Raw genomic sequence first — 25,802 nt, 5'->3', positions numbered from 1 at the left:
TAAGTGAGCACCACACTGCATGACATATAGAACATATACACTAGAGCAACAGATTGCATGGTAAAATTAGATAGCACAATTCACTAGAATTTGTGAAGGAAAGGCAGAAGCAGCACATGCAATGGGTAAATCGAGCATGCTTAGCCGGCGTAGCTAGCAAATGGCAAGGTGCTCCTCCAAGATCTGGGGGTCGGCACGAATGGCAGCCATCGCGACCTCATCCGCGCGTGCGGCTGCGATTTGCTTCTCCGGTGCGAAATGCTCCTTGGGTTCCTGGCTATACTGCATGCACCATGGCTTATGGCGGCGCTTATTTGGTGGAGGGGTCGGTGATTTGGGTGGAAGGTGTCGCGCTCGCGCTGGCGGTCGGGGCATGTGGGATGTGGAAGGCGGAGGAGGATGGGGTCGGGTGTGGATTACCTGCCTAGATAGACGAGGCCGAGCAGCGTGAAGAAAGGTCCCCGACGAGGAGGCGGCACTACAATCAAGGAGTGAAGGTTTCCACTTGGAAAGGAAGGCGGAAAGAGGGGAAATGTGGCTTCTGGTAAGGGGGAGGGGGCGGGGAGGTAGATATTTCCGCTGAAACCGAAAATTTGGAATCGCTTCAGCCAAAAAACTGGCGCGCAAAGTGTCATCAGACATGGTCCCTTATTCAGAACTGTGTACGATATGTGGACATCACAAACGATTCAGATAGCTTCACCCGTGTGTGCTGAGTTTGAACATCAAAAGTTTTGGTTCGAATTTCCATGGTTACAGTAGTCATCCACGTCATTGCATAATTTGGGTACACAAAGGAGACTACAGCACACCTACACTTCTTAATTGAGCAAGTTCAGCAATTAAACAGAGCTAGCTGACCTAAACATTACTCTAACAAAATAAAGACCGTCGCTCTTAACTAAAGAAAACAAAGAGTACTACTACGACTGGTGCTCGTCGATCTCCGCCGCCACCTCCATGTCCAACTCGCACCCGACAGTCTCCTGGGGAAGGGGCTCCATGGCATCCATCACACCATACTCGGCAAGCATCTCGCCATCCACGTCTGCCATCTCTTTGGAAAAGGCCGCCATGAGCTGGGCGTGGGCAGATGCGATCTGGGCTTGGACGGGCTCCGTCGTCACAAGGTATGCGGCGGAGGAACGGACGGCTGCTCGAATGCTCTCGGTGATTGCAAGCTCTTCGGCCATGGGTTGCCGACCGTTGTCGGAGAAGCTTCGTTCGATTTGTGCGGTGACCTCGACATGGTCGTGGGCGCCCTCCATCAGGCCTAAGGCGGCCGCAGCGGAACGGACAACTGTTGTGCCGCTCTCGCCAGTTGCTATCCCCGAATCAGATGTTGCTGCCGCCACCTGAGAAGAAACAAAGGCCGTTTGGGCTTCCTTTGCTTCCCGGTCGCAGATTGCAGCCACGCTCATGCACCTTGTTAGCATGCGGATGACGGCTAGGGACGCGCTCTCGCCAGAGTGGGCTATTGAAGTTTCCCTCACGACACGGGTCCACGTGCCCATATTTCACCGGCGACGATTCAACAGTGAAATGATATTTGCGGAGCGAGCTAGTTTGGTTGAGACGCCGACTGTGGACTGTAGCCGACGCACCTTCTCACGTAAGCCATAGGCGTACTATACAGTGATAGTGCTCCAGGATATTTTGTGTTGTATCTCACGCGGTTGCTGATAATAAACTGTGTGCAATCTACTTGATTTTTCATCTTGATTTGAATTATATAATGGGATCACAGCGGAAATGGACGGTGTTTGAATTGCTAGACCTTTTATCTGGAGTCAACATGCAACTATATGTGTGTCGTAAAAGAATTGGAATTATTCAGGGTTCGTTTGACCATTTTATACATTAAATTGGTTTTCTAGCCAGTTCAGGTGCATAATTCAAATTTGAACTACATGCACATGCTCCAGTGCATATAAATTGGTTGAAAAATCAAATCTGTGTCCTTGGGTGCATGCTTAGGTCCCATGCAAAAATGGGAATGAATTTCAAACACCAGGGCACCGTTGATTGCCGACAAAACATTGAGATGCCTAGTTTTTAAATTATAATAAATCCAAAACCCGTCTGGAATTCATGAAACTTGGCATGCTACCATGGAGCGGCATCAACATGTCGTGGTAAAAAATTTGTCCCATTTGGGGCAGGTTTGCGTATATGCTTCTCACAAACCAGAGCTCACAACCAGCATGATGGTTTTCGGTAGGGAACGTCCCACCGTTGGGGACGAAATGATATCCATTGCCTCTTCTTTCTTTCAAATTTTTTCTCATGTCAACATAGAACAACAGGAGTGTTGTGCGAATTTTTGTGATTTTTCGGGGTTCGTTTGGACATTTTTATGCATTAACAAAGTTTTCAATGCATTGTGTGCATAATTCAAATTTCAACTACATGCACATGCTCCAATGCATATAAATTGGTTGAAAATCAAATCTGTGTCTTTGGGTGCATGCTTAGGTCCCATGCAAGAAATGGGAATGAATTTCAAACACCAGGGCACTGTTGATTGCCGAAAAAACATTGAGATGCCTGGTTTTTAAATTCTAGTAAATCCAAAACTCGTCTGAAATTCATGAAACTTGGCATGCTTTCATGGAGCGGCATCAACATGTCGTGGTAAAAAATTTGTCCCGTTTGGGGTAGGTTTGGGTATATGCTTCTCAGAAACCAGAGCTTCTCACAACAAGCATCATGGTTTCAGTAGGGAACGTCCCACCTTTGGGGACGAAACAATATCCACTGCCTCTTATTTCTTCCAAAAAAAATCTCGTGTCAACATAGAACAACAGGAGTGTTGTGTCAATTTTTTGTTATTTTTCGGGGTTCGTTTGGACATTTTTATGCATTAACCGAGTTTTCAATGCATTTATGTGCATAATTCAAATTTGAACTACATGCACATGCTCCAGTGCATATAAATTTGTTGAAAAATCAAATATGTGTCCTAGGGTGCATGCTTAGGTCCCATGCAAGATATGGGAATGAATTTCAAACACCAGGGCACCGTTGATTGCCGGCAAAACATTGAGATGCGTGGTTTTTAAATTCTAGTAAATCTAAAACCCGTCTGAAATTCATGAAACATGGCATGCTATCATGGAGCGGCATCAACATTCCATGGTAATTTTTTTGTCCCATTTGGGGCAGGTTTGGGTATATGCTTCTCGCAAACTGGAGCTTCTCACAACAAGCGTGATGGTTTTCGGTAGGGAATGTCCCACCTTTGGGGACGAAATGATATCCATTTCCTCTTATTGCTTTCAAATTCTTTCTCGTGTCAACAAAGAACAACATGAGTGTTGTGTGAATTTTTGTAATTTTTCGGGGTTCGATTGGACATTTTTATGCATTAACTGAGTTTTTAATGCATTATGTGCATAATTCAAATTTGAACTATATGCACATGCTCCAGTGCATATAAATTGGTTGAAAAATCAAATATCTGTCCTTGGGAGCATGCTTAGGTCCCATGCAAGAAATGGGAATGAATTTCCAACACCAGGGCACCGTTGATTACCGGCAAAATGTTGAGATGGCTGGTTTTTAAATTCTAGTAAATCCAAAACTTGTCTGAAATTCATGAAACTTGGCATGCTTTCATGGAGCGGCATCAACATGCCGTGGTAAAATTTGTCCCGTTTGGGGCAGGTTTGGGTATATGCTTCTCACAGACCAAAGCTTCTCACAACAAGCATGATGGTTTCGGTAGGGAATGTCCCACCTTTGGGGACGAAACGATATCCACTGCCTCTTATTGCTTCCAAATTTTTTCTCACGTCAAGATAGAACAACAAGAGTGTTGTGTCAATTTTTGTGATTTTTCGGGGTTCATTTGGACATTTTTATGCATTAACTGAGTTTTCAATGCATTTATGTGCATAATTCAAATTTGAACTACATGCACATGCTCCTGTGCATATAAATTGGTTGAAAAATCAAATATGTGTCCTTGGGTGCATGCTTAGGTCCCATGCAAGATATGGGAGTGAATGTCAAACACCAGGGCACCGTTGATTGCCAGCAAAACATTGAGATGTCTGGTTTCAAAATTCTAGTAAATCCAAAACTCGTCTGATGAAACTTGGCATGCTATCATGGAATGGCACCCGACATGTTGTGGTATTTTTCATGTCCATTTAGAGAGAAGGCGCACTCGAATAATGACAGCCAACAAAGGCATTTTGAAAAAATAGCTGCCACTTTAATATCTGAAACTTTTGTATAATTCAAACCATGTGCATTCTGTTAACCATTCACGTGATGCCATGTGTCTTGGTTTGAATGGCTGTAGGAGGTGCCGTGTGGACAGCTGCTTGACCTTGACTGAACGGGAGGTGTGCGAGTGCAGTCCGGTACGCAGGCTAACCGAGAGGCGTGCAAGCTGTCCTCGAATGCGCACGCTCACTAGGAAGCGTGAGAGCTGTACGCTGTGCAGGCTCACTGGGAAGGGAGCCCTTTGACTTCCATGGCCGACCGCATTGCTCGCATCCTCTCCATTAATGGTGCCCAAGCCGCAGTTTAATTCGCTTTTTAAATATAAAACAATCATCACACACACATTTTACTTAGAGCACCCGTATGCAAACCGACAGCTTCCCCAGGAAGCCAAATGAAAATGTGCCGAGCAGGATTTCTGCTGCTCTTGATCGCAAACGTTTTAGATAGAACGCATGTACGCAAAGTGAGATCAGCGCAGGATTTGTGCATCCCTTCCATGCAAACGGTTGTTTTGAATGACCCGTGTGCAACCACATATAAACAATTTGGTAAGATTTGTCAATCCTTGTAGCATTGCGATTTGTCAAAATATGAAGCTAAAAATCACTAGCAATATCTAATTTTTGCAACTAAAATTCAGTAATTAAGCATAGATTTCATTCATAGATTAAGCAGTCGTTCTTAATTTATACAAACAGTTCAACTCGACAGCTGAACCGACCAAACTTTTGCACAATTTTTGCCAACCACATACTGAAATGGCTAGTTTTAAGTACTATATATACTAGCTAATTTTAAGTACATTGTACAGTTCCACCACGTCTATAGTCAGATGAACTGAACAAAATAGCCCCTAAATAATACTACTACTACTACTTCGGAGGGGCTTTGTAATACTTCCGGCTGCCTCTCCTCTGCCGAGCGCCCTTAGTAAGAGGCGGAGGAGGAGGAGCCTACCGACGAGCTGGGCAACCGCAATACGGTGCCTGCCACTGTTGCAGCATCAGCGACGCTCACCTCGAACACCCTCTGCCGCTCTAGACGACCCCTCTCGAAGTGGTGGTTCTCCTCGTAGATCTCCTGATTCCTCGCCTCTGAGGCAGCGTGTGCCACGGCCATGGCGGCAGTAAGGCTCTTTGCGTGCTCGATGAGGCGCTCCTCCTCCTCCCACAGGAACTCGGTGTAGCGCGCAAGGCCGCTGACGCACGTGTCGGCATCCACCTCCGCCTCCCGTCTTCGGGCAGCGGTGGTAGAGCGGGTAATGACCCCGACGGCCAAAGGTGGGCTGGCGGCCACGGCGGCCGACAATGGGGTGGCGGCCACGACCACCACCTCCCGCCTTCAGGCCGCGGTGGCGGAGCGCGTGATGGCCACAGTGGCCGGCAGTGGGGTGGAGGCCACGACGGCCACCTCCCGCCTTCGGGAAACGGCAGCGGGGCGCGCGATGTGATACGTCTCCATCGTATCTACTTTTCCAAACACTTTTACCCTTGTTTTGGACTCTAACTTTCATGATTTGAATGGAACTAACCAGGACTGACACTGTTTTCAGCAGAATTGCCATGGTATTATTTTTGTGCAGAAATAAAAGTTCTCGGAATGACCTGAAAATCAACGGAGAATTTTGTTGGAATATATAAAAAATACTAGCGAAAGAATCAAGACTAGGGGGCCCACACCCTGTCCACGAGGGTGGGGGCGCGCCTACCCCCTGGGCGAGCCCCCCTGCCTCATGGGCCCCCTGGTGCTCCATCGACCTCAGCTCCAACTCTATATATTCACGTTCGGGAAGAAAAATCGGGGAGAAGGATTCATCGCGTTTTACGACACGGAACCACCGCCAAGCCCTAATCTCTCTCGGGAGGGCTGATCTAGAGTCCGTTCGGAGCTCCGGAGAGGGGAATCCATCGCCATTGTCATCATCAACCTTCCTCCATCACCAATTTCATGATGCTCACCACCGTGCGTGAGTAATTCCATCGTAGGTTTGCTGGACAATGATGGCTTGGATGAGATTTATCATGTAATCGAGTTAGTTTTGTTAGGGTTTGATCCCTAGTATCCATTATGTTCTGAGATTGATGTTGCTATGACTTTGCTATGCTTAATGCTTGTCACTAGGGCCCGAGTGCCATGATTTCAGATCTGAACCTATTATGTTTTCATGAATATATGTGAGTTCTTGATCCTATCTTGCAAGTCTATAGTCACCTATTATGTGTTATGATCAATTAACCCCGAAGTGAGAATAATCGGGATACTTACCAGTGATGACCGTAGTTTGAGGAGTTCATGTATTCACTAAATGTTAATGCTTTGGTCCGGTACTCTATTAAAAGGAGGCCTTAATATCCCTTAGTTTCCAATAGGACCCCTCTGCCATGGGAGGGTAGGACAAAAGATGTCATGCAAGTTCTTTTCCATATGCATGTATGACTATATTTGAAATACATGCCTACATTACATTGATGAACTTGAGCTAGTTCCGTGTCACCCTATGTTATAACTATTGCATGAGGAATCGCATCCGACATAATTATCCATCACTGATCCTTCGCCTATGTGCTTTTCATATATTGATATTTGCTTATTTACTTTTCTTTTGTTACTGTTACAATCACTATAAAACCAAAACTATTACTTTCACTACCATTACCGCTACTATCATATTACTTAGCTACTAAATACTTTGTTGCAGATATTAAGTTTCCAGGTGTGGTTGAATTGACAACTCAGCTGCTAATACTTGAGAATATTCTTTGGCTCCCCTTGTGTCGAATCAATAAATTTGGGTTGAATCTTCTACCCTGGAAAACTGTTGCGATCCCCTATACTTGTGGGTTATCAAGACTATTTTATGGCACCGTTGCCGAGGAGCATAGCTCCATTCTTTGAGTCACTTGGGATTTATATCTGCTGATCACTATGAAGAACCTGAAAGATAAAAGAACCAAGATTTTCCCTCAACTACGAGGGGTGGTAAGGAACTACCATCTAGCTCTGCACTTGATTCACCTTCTGTTTGGAGTAAACTTGCGACACCTACTCCTGCTATTCATTCTGATATGTCACTTGTTATTGATGATGATACTTCTGCTTTGCATGATACTTATGATGAAACTACTTCTATGCTTGATAATATTGTTCCACTAGGTGAATTTCTTGATGAACAACTTGCTTGGGTTAGAGAGAATGAAATTATTGAAACTCACAATATTGATGAAAGTGATGATGAAGATTCTCCCCCTAGATATGAATTGCATGTTGTGCCTGAGGGTTATGTTATGGATGAAGAAACTGCTAGAGACTTTTTAGCTTGCAATGATAGATCTGATCTTAAGAAATTATTAGCTAAGCCTAAAGAAAAGTCTTTGAAGGCTAGAATGAAATATGACCCTGCTTTTGCTACTTCACCTATCTTTATTTCTGATAAGGATTATGATTTCTCTGTCGATCCCGAGATAATTACTTTGGTTGAATCTGATCCTTTCTATGGCTATGAATCTGAAACTGTTGTGGCACATCTTACTAAATTAAATGATATAGCCACCCTGTTTACTCATGATGAGAAAACTCTCTATTACTTTATCCTTAAGTTGTTTCCGTTCTCATTAAAGGGTGATGCTAAAACATGGTTTAATTCTCTTGATCTTGGTTGTGTGCGCCGTCCCTAGGATATGATTTATTACTTCTCAGCTAAATATTTCCCTTCTCATTAGAAATAAGCTGCCTTAAGGGAAATATATAATTTTATGCAAATTGAAGAAGAGAGTCTCCCACAAGCTTGGGGGAGGCTTCTGCAATTACTTAATTCTTTGCCTGATCATCCTCTCAAGAAAAATGAAATACTTGATATCTTTTATAATGGACTAACTGATGCTTCCAGAGACCAGCTGGATAGTTGTGTTGGTTGTGTTTTTAGGGAAAGAACAGTTGATCAAGCTGAATTGCTATTGAATAATATGTTGAGTTATGAAAATGATTGGACACTTCCTGAACCAACTCCTAATCCAACTCCGAAGAAAAGGGGTATTCTATTTCTCAATCCTGAAGATATGCAAGAGGCAAAGAAAACTATGAAAGAAAAAGGTACTAAAGCTGAAGATGTTAAGAATTTACCACCTATTGAAGAGATACATGGTCTTGATAACCCGACACAGGTAGTAAAGGTAAATTCTTTCTATAGATTTGATAAATCTGAAATCCCGTCTACTAAAATTGCTAGCCAATGCTTGGATGAGTTTGATGACTTTATGGTTAAACAAGAAAACTTCAATGCTTATGTTGGTAGACAATTGAAACATAATGCTTATATGATTGAACACTTGAGTGATTATTTGTCTAGAGTTAAAGGTGAACTTAAACTTATTAGTAAACATGATTCTATGGTTACCACTCAAGTAGAACAAGTACTTAAAGCTCAGAATGATTTGCTCAATGAATTAAATAATAAGAAAAATGATAATGTTGTTAGAGTTATGACTAGAGGGGGTGAAATGTCTCAGGAACCTTTGTATCATGAGGTTAACCCCAAGAGAATTGAGCATAATTCTCAGAGAATTAATGTTGATGCACCTAGTTCTTCTAAGAAGAAGAAAGAGAAAAATTATAGGACTTTGCATGCTTCTTGTGAACCTATTGCTGACACACCTGAGAATCCCAATGATATTTCTATTTCTGATGTTGAAATACAATCTGGTAATGAACATGAACCTAGTGATAATGTTAATGATGATGTTCATGTTGATGCTCAACCTAGCAATGACAATGATGTAGAGATTGAACCTGCTGTTGTTCTTGATAACTCACAATGACTGAATCAACGTTATGATAAGAGAGACTTCATTGCTAGGAAGCACGATAAAGAAAGAGAACCATGGGCTCGGAAACCCATGCCTTTTCCTCCCAAACCATCCAAGAAAAAGGATGATGAGGATTTTGAGCGCTTTGTTGAAATGATTAGACCTATCTTTTTGCGTATGCGTTTGACTGATATGCTTAAAATGAATCCTTATGCTAAGTATATGAAAGATATTGTTACTAATAAAAGAAAGATACCGGAAGATGAAATTTCCACCATGCTTGCTAATTACACTTTTAAGGGTGGAATACCAAAGAAACTTGGAGATCCAGGAGTACTAACTATACCATGCTCCATTAAGAGAAACTATGTTAAAATTGCTTTATGTGATCTTGGAGCCGGTGTTTGTATTATGCCTCTCTCTTTATATCGTAGACTTGAATTGAATAAGTTGACACCTACTGAAATATCTTTGCAAATGGCTGATAAATCAACTGCTATAGCTTTTGGTATTTCTGAGGATGTGCCTATTGTGGTTGCAAACGTTACTATTTTAACGGACTTTTTTATTCTTGATATTCCCGAGGACGATAGTATGTCTATTATTCTTGGAAGACCCTTTTTGAATACTGCAGGGGCTGTTATTGATTGCAACAAAGGCAATGTCACTTTCCATGTTAATGGTAATGAGCATACGGTACACTTTCCGAGGAAACAACCTCAAGTCCATAGTATTAATTCTATTGGAAAAACTTCAACGATTACTATTGGAGGTTTTGAATCTCCTCTTCCTACTGTCAAGAAGAAATATGATATTCTTATTGTTGGGGATGTGCATATCCCCGTTGAGGTAACCTAGTGTTATTCGAAAATTCTCCGGTTTCATGTTATTCGGCATGAGTTTGTTAACAAGACTTGATCAACCTTGCTAGTGGATTCCTTTTGATGAGCATGAGATGGATGAAGTTAGAAAGCACAACTTCCTGTACCCTCTTTTTACTTTCTGTTATTTAGTTTAAATAAAGTAAGAATAGTATTTTCGGTCTATTTTCTGAATTATCCTTGCAAAAAAATACCCCGAAAATAAAAGTTCTCCAAATGCCCTGAAAATTTAATATAATATTTTTGTAGAATATTTAAGAGTTCTTTGCACTGAGAACACACCAGGGGGCCTCACCATGTGCCCATGAGGGTGGAGGGCGCGCCCACCCCCCTATGCGTGCCCCTGCCTTGTGGACCCCACGTGGGCCCCCTCCACTTATTATTGCACCCACACACTTTGTCTCCCTCCAGAAAAAATCATCTACCAGCTCAAACCTGAGTTCTAGCTCATCTTGCTACCATTTTCGATCTCCTTGCTCAAAGCTCTATTCACAAAACTGCTTTGGGGGATTGTTCTTTGCTATGTGACTCCTCCAATGGTCCAATTAGTTTTTGTTCTAGTGATTTATTTATTGTAAATTTTTTCTGCTTAGGTGACCCTATTCTTGAGCTTGCATGTCAAATTTATGTGGTCCAAAGTAGTTTTAGAGCATGATATAGCCTCTAGGCACTTGTAGGAGTAGTTGCCATCAATCTTGTTGAGTTTGGTTCACTTTTATTTTGAGTCACTAAAAATTTTAGAATTTTTTCAGAGGAAGAAATATGTTTAGGAAAATGTACCAAGGTGGTTCTTCAAAGAAGCAAGGACCCAGGCCCGCAATAAGTGAGACAGACTATGAACTACCAAGAGAAGCTCAAGTGCGGCTCTGTGAATGGCCGTCAGAAAATTTCAAGGTCCAAGCAGGAATTAAGGAGGAATTTGATGCGTATGTGCGTAATGCTGAACTTGAGGGCTTCATGTTAGATAAGTGCTCCCATTATTATCACCTAATTGATTCCTTTGTGAGAAGGTTTAAATTTACATCATCACGCAATTCTCACACTGTCCTATTTGATCTTTATGATAAATCTTATACCATGGATTTAGAAGATTTTAATACTACTTGTAAACTCCCGCAGTGGGGCAATGTTAGTGAACCTCGCAAATCTGAATTTAAAGACTTTCTTGCTAGTATCACTGTGGGTGAATCTAGAGAAATAACACAAGCTACCACAGGGAGAATTCATTTTCCTGCCATACATTATTTTGCTCTCTTTATAGGTAGATGCATAAACGGTAAGGATGAGGCATATCATTCGTGTGTTATGGATCTTAGTGTTCTCAAGAGTGATGTATTAGGAGATAGAAAATATAACTTGTGGGCCATTGTTGCATGTAGGTTGCATAATAACTATATAAATGGAGATTTTTTCGGTGGAATTTATGCAACCCGTTTAGCTAATTTTCTTGAGTTACCCATACATGGAAATGATATGGAGTTGCCTCCTACTTATCTAGATTATAATCCTATGGTTCGTCATCAGTTTGTTGAGAGGAATGATCAGTTCCTCCAGTACCGACTAATCTTTGACAGATGGCGCACCATCCATGTTGCTCTCCCTGCTCTTGCTTTCTTTGATTTTCAGACAAAAGGGAGATATGTTATAACCAGGGAGGAGGCGAACGAGTATGAGAGGAGGACAGAGGCAGCCTGCCTCCAAGCTGCAGCTCGTGAGGCAATAGTTGCTGCATCCCAGTATGACCCCAGTTACAACTTTGGATGTCCACCAGGCCGGCAGTGGCTATAGACCAACTTAGGCCAAAAGCCTAAGCTTGGGGGAGTACGTATCTCTCACCGACATTACATTCATGTTCACACACTCATCCCAGTTGTCGGTGCTCATACTTTTTCATTGTATCATCCATGCTAGTTTATTTTTCTGTTTGAAGATTTCTTCTTGTGTGTTTGAAAAACCTTAAGAAAAACAAAAAAAATACTTGTAGCTTTTAGCTAGTTTGCTTTCCATGCATGTAGTAGTAATAATTAAAAATAAAAAACAAAAATATTTCTCGTTCTTCTTTTGCTTGTTGGGATCTTTCCCGTGTAAATAGTTTTATTTCTTTCCTTTGGGGGTCGAGAGGAGAAGACCTTGATGAAAATGTTGACTGGCACTCATATGCATTATTGTTGATCTAACAAAGAGTCCACATTACCTTGTCTTCTCCTTTGAATTGAATGCTTGCAGATTCCAGCTTAGTCTAATGCACGTGCACTTTTATTATTATCCACACTATTCGGCCGTGCAAGTCAAAGGCAATAATGACGATATATGATGGACAGGTTGAAATGACAGAAGCTGGTATGAACTCGACCTCTCTTGTTTTCATAAATATGATTAGTTCATCATTCCTCATTCTGCCTATTATGAATGAAACATGTTTGCAATGAAAATTAGAGATTTTAGTTGCTTATGCCATGCTTAATTAGCTAGGAGCTTATAATGGTTTATCTTGCGTGCCAACATGCTAATAAAATGGTTGTGATGTGCTATGATAGGGTGGTATCCTCCTTTGAACGATTCGAGTGGCTTGACTTGGTACATGTTCATGCATGTAGTTCAAACAAAATCAACATAGCCTCCATGATATTTATGTTCATGGTGAATTATATCCTACTCATGCTTGCATTCAGTGTTGATTAATTTTAATGCATGTTCATGACTGTTGTCGCTCTCTAGCTGGTCGCTTCCCAGTCTCTTTCTTGCCTTCACTTGTACTAAGTGGGAATACTGCTTGTGCATCCAACTCCATAAACCACAAAAGTTATTCCATATGAGTCCACCATACCTTCCTATATGCGGTATCTACCTGCCGTTCCAAGTAAATTTGTATGTGCCAAACTCTAAACCTTCAAATAAAATTCTGTTTTGTATACTCGAATAGCTCATGTATCAACTAGGGCTGTCTGTATCTTCCATGCTAGGCGGGTTATTCTCAAGAGGAGTGGACTCCACTCCTCACTCACGAGAAAATGGCTGGTCACCGGGATGCCCAGTCCCATGCTCAAACCAAATCAAAATAATTGCAAACAAAACTCCCCCAGGATTGTTGTTAGTTGGAGGCACCCGTTGTTTCGGGCAAGCCAAGGATTGATGCTTGTTGGTGGTGGGGGAGTATAAACTTTACCATTCTGCTTGGAACTGCCTATAATGTGTGTAGCATGGAAGATATCGAGATCTCTCGGTTGTTATGTTGACAATGAAAGTATACCACTCAAAATATTATTCATCTCTATTTCAAAATCGAGCTCTGGCACCTCTACAAATCCATGCTTCCCTCTGCGAAGGGCCTATCTATTTACTTTTATGTTGAGTCATCATCCTCTTATTAAAAAGCACCATTTGGAGAGCACCGTTGTCATTTGCATGCATTACTATTAGTTTACATTGAGTATGACTGTGACTGGATCCCTTTTACCATGAATTACAATTTCCAGTGAGTCCTTGATCTTCAGAGGTGCTCTGCATTTATGTTTTGCGGTCTCAGAAAGGGCTAGCGAGATACCATCTTGTTATATCATATTATGATTGTTTTGAGAAAGTGTTGTCATTCGAGATTTATTATTATTGCTCACTAGTTTATTATGCCATTGATATGAGTAAACATGAGACCTAAATGTTATTGTGAATATGGTTAGTTCATAATCTTTGCTGAAAACTTGAATGCTGGCTTTACATATTTACAGCAAGAAGAGCAAACAGAGTTTGTAAAAGTTTTTCTTTATCACTTTCAGTTTATCTACTGAATTTCTTGAGGACAAGCAAAGGTTTAAGCTTGGGAGAGTTGATACGTCTCCATCGTATCTACTTTACCAAACACTTTTGCCTTTGTTTTGGACTCTAACTTGCATGATTTGAATGGAACTAACCTGGACTGACGTTGTTTTCACAGAATTACCATGGTGTTATTTTTGTGCAGAAATAGAAGTTCTCGGGATGACCTGAAAATCAACTGAGAATATTTTTGGAATATATAAAAAATACTAGCGAAAGAATCAAGACCAGGGGGCCCACACCCTGTCCACGAGGGTGGGGGCGCGCCTACCCCCTCGGCACGCCCCCTGCCTCATGGGCCCCCTGGTGCTCCACCGACCTCAACTCCAACTCTATATATTCATGTTCGGGGAGAAGGATTCATCGCGTTTTACGATACGGAGCCGCCGCCAAGCCCTAATCTCTCTCGAGAGGGCTGATCTAGAATCCGTTCGGCACTACAGAGAGGGGAATCCGTCGCCATCATCATCATCAACCTTCCTCCATCACAAATTTCATGATGCTCACCGCCATGCGTGAGTAATTCCATCGTAGGCTTGATGGATGGTGATGGGTTGGATGAGATTTATCATGTAATAGAGTTAGTTTTCTTAGGGTTTGATCCCTAGTATCCATTATGTTCTGAGATTGATGTTGCTATGACTTTGCTATGCTTAATGCTTATCACTAGGGCCCGAGTGCCATGATTTCAGATCTGAACCTATTATGTTTTCATGAATATATGTGAGTTCTTGATCCTATCTTGCAAGTCTATAGTCACCTATTATGTGTTATGATCCATTAACCCCGAAGTGACAATAATCAGGATACTTACCGGTGATGACCGTAGTTTGAGGAGTTCATGTATTCACTAAGTGTTAATGCTTTGGTCCGGTACTCTATTAAAAGGAGGCCTTAATATCCCTTAGTTTCCAATAGGATCCCGCTGCCACGGGAGGGTAGGACAACGGATTTCATGCAAGTTCTTTTCCATAAGCACGTATGACTATATTCGGAATACATGCCTACATTACATTGATGAACTGGAGCTAGTTCTGTGTCACCCAATGTTAGAACTATTGCATGAGGAATCGCATCCGACATAATTATCCATCACTGATCCATTGCCTACGAGCTTTTCATATATTGATATTTGCTTATTTACTTTTCTGTTGTTACAGTTACAATCACAATAAAACCAAAACTATTACTTTCGCTACTGTTACCTCTACTATCATATTACTTTGCTACTAAATACTTTGCTGCAGATATTAAGTTTCCAGGTGTGGTTGAATTGACAACTCAGCTGCTAATACTTGAGAATATTCTTTGGCTCCCCTTGTGTTGAATCAATACATTTGGGTTGAATACTCTACCCTTGAAAACTGTTGCGATTCCCTATACTTGTGGGTTATCACGATGGCCCTGGCTTTCGACGCTGGTGTGGCGGCAATGGCGGCCGGCAACAGCTGCCGACGGGCACCGGCGGCGGAGCATGTGGTGGGTGTTTGATACGTCTCGAATGTATCTGTAATTTTTGATTGCTCCATGCTATATTATCTACTGTTTTGGACTATATTGGGCTTTATTTTCCTATTTTATATTATTTTTGTGACTAACCTATTAAATGGAGGCCCAACCTAGAATTGTTGTTTTTGCCTACTTCAGTGTTTTGGAGAAACAGAATATCAAACGGAGTCCAAACAGAATGAAACCTTCGGAAGCATGATTTTCTCATCAGATAAGATCCAGGAGACTTGGACCCTCTGTCAAGAAAGCCACGAGGCGGCCATGAGGGTGGAGGGCGCCCCCCTAGGGCGCGCCCATGCCTCGTGGGCCCCTCGAAACTCCACCGACCTACTTCTTTCTCCTATATATACCTACGTACCCCCAAATGATCGGGGACGGAGCCAAAAACCTAATTCCACCGCCACAACTTTCTGTATCCACGAGATCCCATCTTGGGGCCTGTTCTGGAGCTCCGCCGGAGGGGGCATCGATCACGGAGGGCTTCTAAATCATCATCCAAGCCCCTCCGATGAAGCGTGAGTAGTTTATTTCAGACCTACAGGTCCATAGTTAGTAGCTACATGGCTTCTTCTCTCTTTTTGGATCTCAATACAATGTTCTACCCCTCTCCCGTGGAGATCTATTCGATGTAATATTCTTTTTGCGGTGTGTTTGTTGAGACCGATGAATTGTGGGTTTATGATCCAGTCTATCTATGAATAATATTTGAATCTTCTCTGGATTCTTTTATGTATGATTGGTTATCTTTGCAAGTCTCTTCGAATTATCATTTTGGTTTGCCCTACTAGATTGGTTTTCTTGCCATGGGAGAAGTGCTTAGCTTTGGGTTCGATCTCGCGGTGTCCTTTCCCAGTGACAGAAGGGGCAGCAAGGCACGTATTGTATTGTTGCCATCGAGGATAACATGATGGGGTTTTTATCATATTGCATGAAACTATCCCTCTACATCATGTCATCTTGCTTAAGGCGTTACTCTGTTTTTAACTTAATACTCTAGATGCATGCTGGATAGCGGTCGATGATTGGAGTAATAGTAGTAGATGCAGGCAGGAGTCGGTCTACTTGTCTCGTACGGGATGCTTATATACATGATCATACTTAGATATTCTCATAACTATGCTCAATTCTGTCAATTGCTCAATAGTAATTTGTTCACCCACCGTAGAATACTTATGCTCTTGAGAGTAGCCACTAGTGAAACCTATGGCGCCCGAGTCTCTTTCTCATCATATCAATCTCCATCACTTTATTGTTGCTTTGCTTTTTTACTTTGCCTTTTACTTTTCACTTTGCATCTCTATACCAAAAATACCAAAAATATTATTTATCATCTCTATCAGATCTCACTTTCGTAAGTGACCGTGAAGGGATTGACAACCCCTAAGCGCGTTGGTTGCGTTGAGCTATTGTTTTTGTGTAGGTACGAGGGACTCGCGCGTAGCCTCCTACTGGATTGATACCTTGGTTCTCAAAAACTGAGGGAAATACTTATGCTACTTTGCTGCATCATTCTCTCCTCTTCGGGGAAATCCAATGCGGTGCTCAAGAGGTAGCAAGAAGAATTTCTGGCGCCGTTGCCGGGGAGTCTACGCAAAAGTCAACATACCAAGTACCCATCACAATCCCTATCTCCCGCATTACATTATTTGCCATTTGCCTCTCGTTTTCCTCTCCCCCACTTCACCCTTGCCGTTTTATTCGCCCTCTCTCTCTATCCCCCCTCTCTTTCTCTATTTACCTCTTTTGCCCGTTTGCTTTTTGTTTGCTCGTGTGTTGGATTGCTTGTTTGTCGCGATGGCTCTACCTAGATTTGGTGATCTTCACCTTAAAAGGTTAGAGGAGATCGAGAACAACGTCAGGAAGTTTATGGTTTTGCAACTTGAGCATAATAATTTCTTTAGAAGTGAGCTTAAGGAACAAAAAAGTTTCATGAATTATATGAATAAAGAGCTCGATGATATGTCTAGAGAATTTGATGGTATAAGATCCCAAATTGCCCATCTTGAAAAATTAACTGTTGAAATTTCGAATATGCAAACTACCTTAGTCAATAAGATGGCCGCTAAACCGGATTCCTATGAAAATAATGATGAAGATCTAAAAGTTATTGATGTGTCCCCTATTAAATCTTTGTTTTGCAATATTAATCTTGATAATGATGGGACTGAATATGATCCACCTTTACCTAGAAGGTGTTCTAAAAATTCGGAGTATTTAGATCTTGATGATGAAATTGATGAAAGTGGGATTAAAAGAAATAAAACCCTAGATGATGCTAAACCCACTATATTGGATTTCAAGGAATTTAATTATGAAAATTGCTCTTTATTTGATTGTATTTCCTTGTTGCAATCCTTGCTAAAATCTCCTCATGCTTATAGTCAAAATAAAGCCTTTACCGAACATATCGTTGATGCCTTAATGCAATCTTATGAAGAAAAACTTGAGTTGAAAGTTTCTATCCCTAGAAAACTTTATGATGAGTGGGAACCTACTACTAAAATTAAAATTAAAGATTATGAGTTTTATGCTTTGTGTGATTTGGGTGCTAGTGTCTCTACTATTCCCAAAACTTTGTGTGATTTGCTAGATTTCCGTGATTTTGATGATTGCTCTCTAAACTTGCATCTTGAGGATTCCACTATTAAGAAACCTATGGGAAGAATTAACGATGTTCTTATTGTTGCAAATAGGAATTATGTGCCCATAGATTTTATCGTTCTTGATATGGATTGCAATCCTTCTTGCCCTATTATTCTCGGTAGACCTTTCCTTAGAACGGTTGGTGGAATTATTGATATGAAGGAAGGGAATATTAGATTTCAATTTCCATTAAAAAGGGCATGGAACACTTCCCTAGAAAGAAAATAAAATTACCATATGAATCTATCATGAGAGCCACTTATGGATTGCCTACCAAAGATGGCAATACCTAGATCTATTATTGCTTGTTATGCCTAGCTAGGGGCGTTAAACGATAGCGCTTGTTGGGAGGCAACCCAATTTTATGTTTATTCCTTGCTTTTTTCTCCTGTTTATTAATAAATAATTTATCTATCCTCTGTTTTGGTTGTGTTTTTTTGTGTTTAATTAGTGTTTGTGCCAAGTAGAACCATTGGGAAGACTTGGGGAAAGTCTTGTTGAACTTGCTGTAAAAAACAGAAACTTTAGCGCTCACGAGAACTGCTGTCACTTTTATTTGGAAAGTGATATTTAGTTAATTATTTTTGAAGACGATTAATGGATACATTCCTCACGTCCAGAAATTTATTTTAGAATTTTTGGAGTTCCAGATCTTGCGCTAGCTACAGATTACTACAGGCTGTTCTGTTTTTGACAGATTCTGTTTTTCGTGTGTTGTTTGCTTATTTTGATGAATCTATGGCTAGTAAAATAGTTTATAATCCATAGAGAAGTTGGAATACAGTAGGTTTAACACCAATATAAATAAAGAATGAGTACATTACAGTACCTTGAAGTGGTCTTTTGTTTTCTTTCGCTAACGGAGCTCACGAGATTTTCTACTTTAAGTTTTGTGTTGTGAAGTTTTCAAGTTTTGGGTAAAGATTTGATGGATTATGGAACAAGTAGTGGCAAGAGCCTAATCTTGGGGATGCCCATGTCACCCCCAAGATAATCTAAGGACACCTAAAAGCCAAAGCTTGGGGATGCCCCGGAAGGCATCCCTCTTTCGTCTACTTCTATCGGTAACTTTACTTGGAGCTATATTTTTATTCATCACATGATATGTGTTTTGCTTGGAGCGTCTTTTATGATTTGAGCCTTTGCTTGTTAGTCTACCACAATCATCCTTGCTGTGCACACCTTTTTAGAGAGACATACATGATTTGGAATTTGATAGAATACTCTATGTGCTTCACTTATATCTTTTGAGCTTTATAGTTTTGCTCTAGTGCTTCACTTATATCTTTTAGACCACGCTGTTGGATATGTTTTATAGAAAATATTGATATCTCTCATGCTTCACTTAGATTATTTTGAGAGTCTTAATAGCATGGTAATTTGCTTAAAATCCTAATATGCTTGGTATGCAAGATTAGTAATAAAACTTTCTTATGAGTGTGTTGAATACTAAGAAAAGTTTGATGCTTGATGATTGTTTTGAGCTATGGAGGTAATAATATCAAAGTCATGCTAGTTGAGTAGTTGTGAAATTGAGAAATACTTGTGTTGAAGTTTGCAAGTCCCGTAGCATGCACGTATGGTAAACGTTATGCAACAAATTTGAAACATGAGGTGTTATTTGATTGTCTTCCTTATGAGTGGCGGTCGGGGACGAGTGATGGTCTTTTCCTACCAATCTATCCCCCTAGGAGCATGCGCGTAGTGCCGAGGTTTTTGATGACTTGTAGATTTTTGCAATAATTATGTGAGTTCTATATGACTAATATTGAGTCCATGGATTATACACACTCTCACCCTTCCATCCTTGCTAGCCTCTTCGGCACCGTGCATTGCCTTTCCCACATTGAGAGTTGGCGCAAACTTCGCCGGTGCATCCAAACCCCGTGATATAATACGCTCTTTCACACATAAACCTCCTTATATCTTCCTCAAAACAGCCACCATACCTACCTATTATGGCATTTCCATAGCCATTCCGAGATATATTGCCATGCAACTTTCCACCATTCCGTTCATCATGACACATTCATCATTGTCATATTGCTTAGCATGATCATGTAGTTGACATAGTATTTGTGTCAAAGCCACCGTTCATAATTCTTTCATACATGTCGCTCTTGGTTCGTTGCATATCCCGGTACACCGCCGGAGGCACTCATATAGAGTCATCTTTGTTCTAGTATCGAGTTGTAATCATTGAGTTGTAAATAAATAGAAGTGTGATGATCATCATTATTAGAGCATTGTCCCAAGTGAGGAATAAATAAAAAAGGCCATAAAAAAGAGAAGGCCCCAAAAAAGAGAAAGGCCATAAAAAAAGAAAAGGCCCAAAAAAATGAGAGAAAAAGAGAGAAGGGACAATGTTACTATCCTTTTACCACACTTGTGCTTCAAAGTAGCACCATGATCTTCATAGTAGAGAGTCTCTCATGTTATCACTTTCATATAGTAGTGGGAATTTTTCATTATAGAACTTGGCTTGTATATTCCAACAATGTGCCTCCTCAAGTGCCCTAGGTCTTCGTGAGCATGCAAGTTGGATGCACACCCACTTGTTTCTTTTGTTCAGCTTTCATACATTTATAGCTCTAGTGCATCCGTTGCATGGCAATCCCTACTCCTTGCATTAACATCAATCGGTGGGCATCTCCATAGCCCATTGATTAGCCTCATTGATGTGAGACTTTCTCCTTTTTTGTCTTCTCCACATAACCCCCCTCATTAGTCTATTCCACCCATAGTGTTATGCCCATGGCTCGCGCTAATATATTGCGTGAAAGTTTATAGGTTTGAGATTACTAAAGTATGAAACAATTGCTTCGCTTGTCATCAGGGTTGTGCATGATGAGAGCATTCTTGTGTGACGAAAATGAAACATGACTAAACTATATGATTTTGTATAGATGAACTTTCTTTGGCCATGTTATTTTGAGAAGACATAATTGCTTAGTTAGTATGCTTGAAGTATTATCATTTCTATGTCAATATGAACTTTTGTCTTGAATCTTTCGGATCTGAATATTCATACCACAATTAAGAAGAATTACATTAAAATTATGCCGAGTAGCACTCCGCATCAAAAATTCTCTTTTTATCATTTAGCTACTCGAGGACGAGCAGGAATTAAGCTTGGGGATGCTTGATACGTCTCCAATGTATCTATAATTTTTGATTGCTCCATGCTATATTATCTACTGTTTTGGACTATATTGGGCTTTATTTTCCACTTTTATATTAGTTTTGGGACTAACCTATTAACATGAGGCCCAGCCCAGAATTGCTGTTTTTTGCCTATTTTAGTGTTTCAGAGAAACAAAATATCAAACGGAGTACAAACGGAATGAAACCTTCGGAAACGTGATTTTCTCATCAGATAAGATCCAGGAGACTTGGACCCTCCGTCAAGAAGGCCACGAGGCGGGCACGAGGGTGGAGGGCGCCCCCCCTAGGGCGCGCCCCCTGCCTCGTGGGCCCCTCGAAGCTCCACCGACGTACTTCTTTCTCCTATATATACCTACGTACCCCCAAACGATCGGGGACGGAGCCAAAAACCTAATTCCACCGCCGCAACTTTCTGTATCCACGAGATCCCATCTTGGGGCCTGTTCCGGAGCTCCGCCGGAGGGGGCATCGGTCACGGAGGGCTTCTACATCATCATCCAAGCCCCTCCGATGAAGCGTGAGTAGTTTATTTCAGACCTACGGGTCCATAGTTAGTAGCTACATGGCTTCTTCTCTCTTTTTGGATCTCAATACAATGTTCTCCCCCTCTCTCGTGGAGATCTATTCGATGTAATATTCTTTTTGCGGTGTGTTTGTTGAGACTGATGAATCGTGGGTTTATGATCCAGTCTATCTATGAATAATATTTGAATGTTCTCTGAATTCTTTTATGTATGATTGGTTATCTTTGCAAGTCTCTTCGAATTATCAGTTTGGTTTGGCCTACTAGATTGGTTTTTCTTGCCATGGGAGAAGTGCTTAGCTTTGGGTTCGATCTTGCGGTGTCCTTTCCCAGTGACAGAAGGGGCAGCAAGGCACGTATTGTATTGTTTCCATCGAGGATAACAAGATTGGGTTTTTATCATATTGCATGAAACTATCCCTCTACATCATGTCATCTTGCTTAAGGTGTTACTCTGTTTTTAACTTAATACTCTAGATGCATGCTGGATAGCGGTCGATGAGTGGAGTAATAGTAGTAGATGCAGGCAGGAGTCGGTCTACTTGTCTCGGACGTGATGCCTATATACATGATCATACCTAGATATTCTCATAACTATGCTCAATTCTGTCAATTTCTCAATAGTAATTTGTTCACCCACCGTAGAATACTTATGCTCTTGAGAGAAGCCACTAGTGAAACCTATGGCCCCCGGGTCTCTTTCTCATCATATCAATCTCCATCACTTTATTATTGCTTTGCTTTTTTACTTTGCTTTTTACTTTTCACTTTGCATCTATATACCAAAAATACCAAAAATATTATTTATCATCTCTATCAGATCTCACTTTCGTAAGTGACCGTGAAGGGATTGACAACCCCTAAGCGCATTGGTTGCGTTGAGCTATTTTTTGTGTAGGTACGAGGGACTCGCGCGTAGCCTCCTACTGGATTGATACCTTGGTTCTCAAAAACTGGGGGAAATACTTACGCTACTTTTCTGCAACATCCTCTCCTCTTCGGGGAAATCCAACGCAGTGCTCAAGAGGTAGCAGTGTTCCGCACACACCCAAGAGGGAAGCCACACGCACTACACTACGCCGGGGACTGTGCCACCGCCATGGTGTAGCCTCCCAGCTGGAGCTGTCCTTTGATGACGGCAGAGTGGATGAACGACGATGACGGAACGGTGCCATTGGCGATTGTGGGAGAAGCAAACGAGATAAGCTACATGGAGGGAGTGGAAAATGCGACACAGGACTCACCGGCCGTGAGGGTTTTTATAGCAGGCTGGTAAGCATTGGGATTTTGGGGGATTTCACCGAGTCGGGCGGGAAGCTTGCGCGGGAACCTGTGAGGTTGCGGGGGAACGGCCTCACCGACGATTCATTGGCACCACCCTTTGGCCAAAAGAACGCCCTCGCGCGCTGCGCAAGCTTGCGCTGTAAGCTGTCTGCAGCAGCAGGGTGACAAGACGTGCGAGAGGAGGATGAAAGGCCACGTACACATACGGTTAATAAAAAAACATGTGCGATTTAATTACCTACTATACCACTGTCTTGGTTTATAAGTATGATTTAAATAATAAAATACGAATGCATGTCGCCAAACATTATATAGTTGGATTTGTATTTGAACATAGTTTCCAATTATATAGTTTTTAAAACATGCATTAACATTTTGTTGGTTAAATTTGAGGATAAAGTATGGCATAGAGTATAAAGGATACTATAGACTAGACGGAGGTGGTAGCACACGGCCGCTCTCTACGCAGCGATGCAACTGTCGATCGGTTTGTAGGCGACCATTTTCCTGCCTGTTCAACTGCTTTATGTGTGTGGTTGCTTGCTGTTCAGGCGGCCGCGGCGTGCTCTGCTCGCATCCCTCCGGGTGCTCTGCCCTCGTCCCTCCACGCGCGCTTCTAGTATTTGGGGTCGGCGCACGATCACGCATGTTCGTGTGCAAGCGGTTGCGCTGGGCACGGCGCGGCGATGCAGTTACCCGCTGCAAAAACTGCCATGCGGACCTGCCGAGAATCCACACCGCCCAGCCCCTTTTATTCGTGCGGCCATTTACCTTCGTCTCTCATCTCACATGACACAATAAGCACACCCACGAGGACATCCAGTGGTTCCAATGGCGCTCCCAGCGCTGACAATGACAACGGCGGGCAGTTCACCACGCATCACGTAGTGGACACCCACGTGAGGGGGAAGGCCCTCTCGGTGGTGTACACGAACGATCCGGTCTCGGTGGAGAGCTCCATCCAAACTATGGAGCAGTTCCTTGTCGAGTACAAGTACCGAATGGTCGGCTTCGACCTCAAGTACACCATCGGTCATGCCAGGCACAATCAGAAGGTTGCCGTCGCCCAGTTGTGCGTGTGACATGACGTCCTCGTCTCCCACCACGACCTTGCCACAAGGCCTTGCGAGCGTTTCTCCAGTTTTATCAACAGCTCCGACTATAGTTTCGCTACGGTGGACACCACCAATGATCTAAAAGCGCTCAAGGTTTTGGACTTGAAATGCCCGAATCTTGTCAACATCCAAAGCCACTACAAGGTCTGGGGCAGCGATAAAAACAAACTGAACTCCCTAGTTGACCTCGCCTCGGCCATCATCAACCCGTACTACATGAAGATGAAGGAAGAAAGCAATAAGGACAGGAACGCCTGGCACAGTGTGTGGCATAAGAGACTGGATGAACAACATGTCAAGTATGCGGCCATGGACGCGTACACAAGCTACGAGATGTGCAGGTGGATCGTTGACATGAGGAACTGTCTTCTTCCTGACCCAGACGAGGGATCGAGCCACATAGCAATGGCGGGAGCGTCACAAGAAGTAGATGACTAGACGATCGTTTCTCCTACTTTAGAATGCATGCAATTGTTTATTGAGGTGTGTGCGAATGATCTGTATAGTCACTTATGTAATTGGACGTTTATTTCAGTTATATATATATATACATCTTATTCTATTGTAGACAGAGCAAATCACACGGCTTATTAGCAGCAATTGTCCGTGTTATTATTGGTCTTTGCACACATTTCTGATTACGGACCTGTATGTCGCGTATCACACACACCTTGATCTGGCTGACCATTTCTTTTGTGTTGCCTAATCACAAATAGTTCATCCGAGTGAACTGTATGCTCTATATCGCACATGCCTTCATCAGGCTGCCCGTTTCTTTTGTTCCGCCTCATCGCAAACAGTTCATTGAGCTGAACCATATGCCCTGCATCGCACATGCAACTAAAATCTGAACCATGTTTGATAGCTCTGCCATCGCAAACATTTTGCACCTTTTTTTACGGTTCTTGTACACCACCGTTTGCGATTATGGCATCTGACACAGTTTCGTCGAACGGTCTCTGATCGTAGTGTCGCGTTTGGACCATCCTGCAGTAGTGATTGTGTGTTGTTCCTGGAGGGGTCCCAAGAAAACTTTCAAGCTCTCGGAACTATTTTGTAGGACTATGAGGTTGCATCAGGGAAGAAAGTTAATAACCTATAGAAATCATCATCTTCTTGGGGAAGGGTTGTGGGGAAGATAATAAGACTACTCTCAAGCAGACAGTGGGCATTTCTTCGGAGGCTTTGAGTGAGAGTGTTGGGGAAAGTTGCATGGAAAAAAAAGTTTTTCTACGCACATGCAAGATCTATCCATGGAGATGCATAACTATCAGAGGGAGAGAGCATCTACATACCCTTGTAGATCGCTAAGCGGAAGCATTTATCAACACGATTGATGTAGTCGTACACCTTCACAATCCAGCCTGATCAAGTATCGAACGTACGGCACCTCCGCGTTCAGCACATGTTTGGCTTGATGATGTCCTCGCCTTCTCGACGCATCAAGAGAGGCAAAATAGTAGATGAGTTCTGGCAGCACGACGGCATGGTGATGGTGTTTGTGAAAGTATCCGCAGGGCTTCGCCAAGCACAACGGACGTGGATGGAGGAGGAACTAGAACTAAAGGGAGAGGGGTGCCGCGCACGGCTTGGGGATCGTGGTGTGTGTTGCCCCTCTCCTGCCTCTCATATATATAGGTGGGGCAGAAGGGGCTGCCCTAGGGCACGCCCCAAGGGGGGCGGCCCCACCCTGGCGGGCGCCTGCCTAGGCGCGCCCCCATTTCCTTCCTGAGGGGGGACAAGAAGGTAGGAGGGGGGCCGGCGGCTGCCCTGCCTTTAGGTGCCCCCCTTTCCTTCCCTAACGACCGGCTGTCTCGAGGTGGGGCACACC

Source organism: Triticum urartu, chromosome 4A (assembly GCF_056163025.1).
Source record: "Triticum urartu cultivar PI428250 chromosome 4A, HENAU_Tu73, whole genome shotgun sequence".
NCBI lineage: Eukaryota > Viridiplantae > Streptophyta > Magnoliopsida > Poales > Poaceae > Triticum > Triticum urartu.
The sequence above is the reverse complement of the archived record's forward strand: the minus strand, read 5'-3'. Positions refer to the sequence as shown.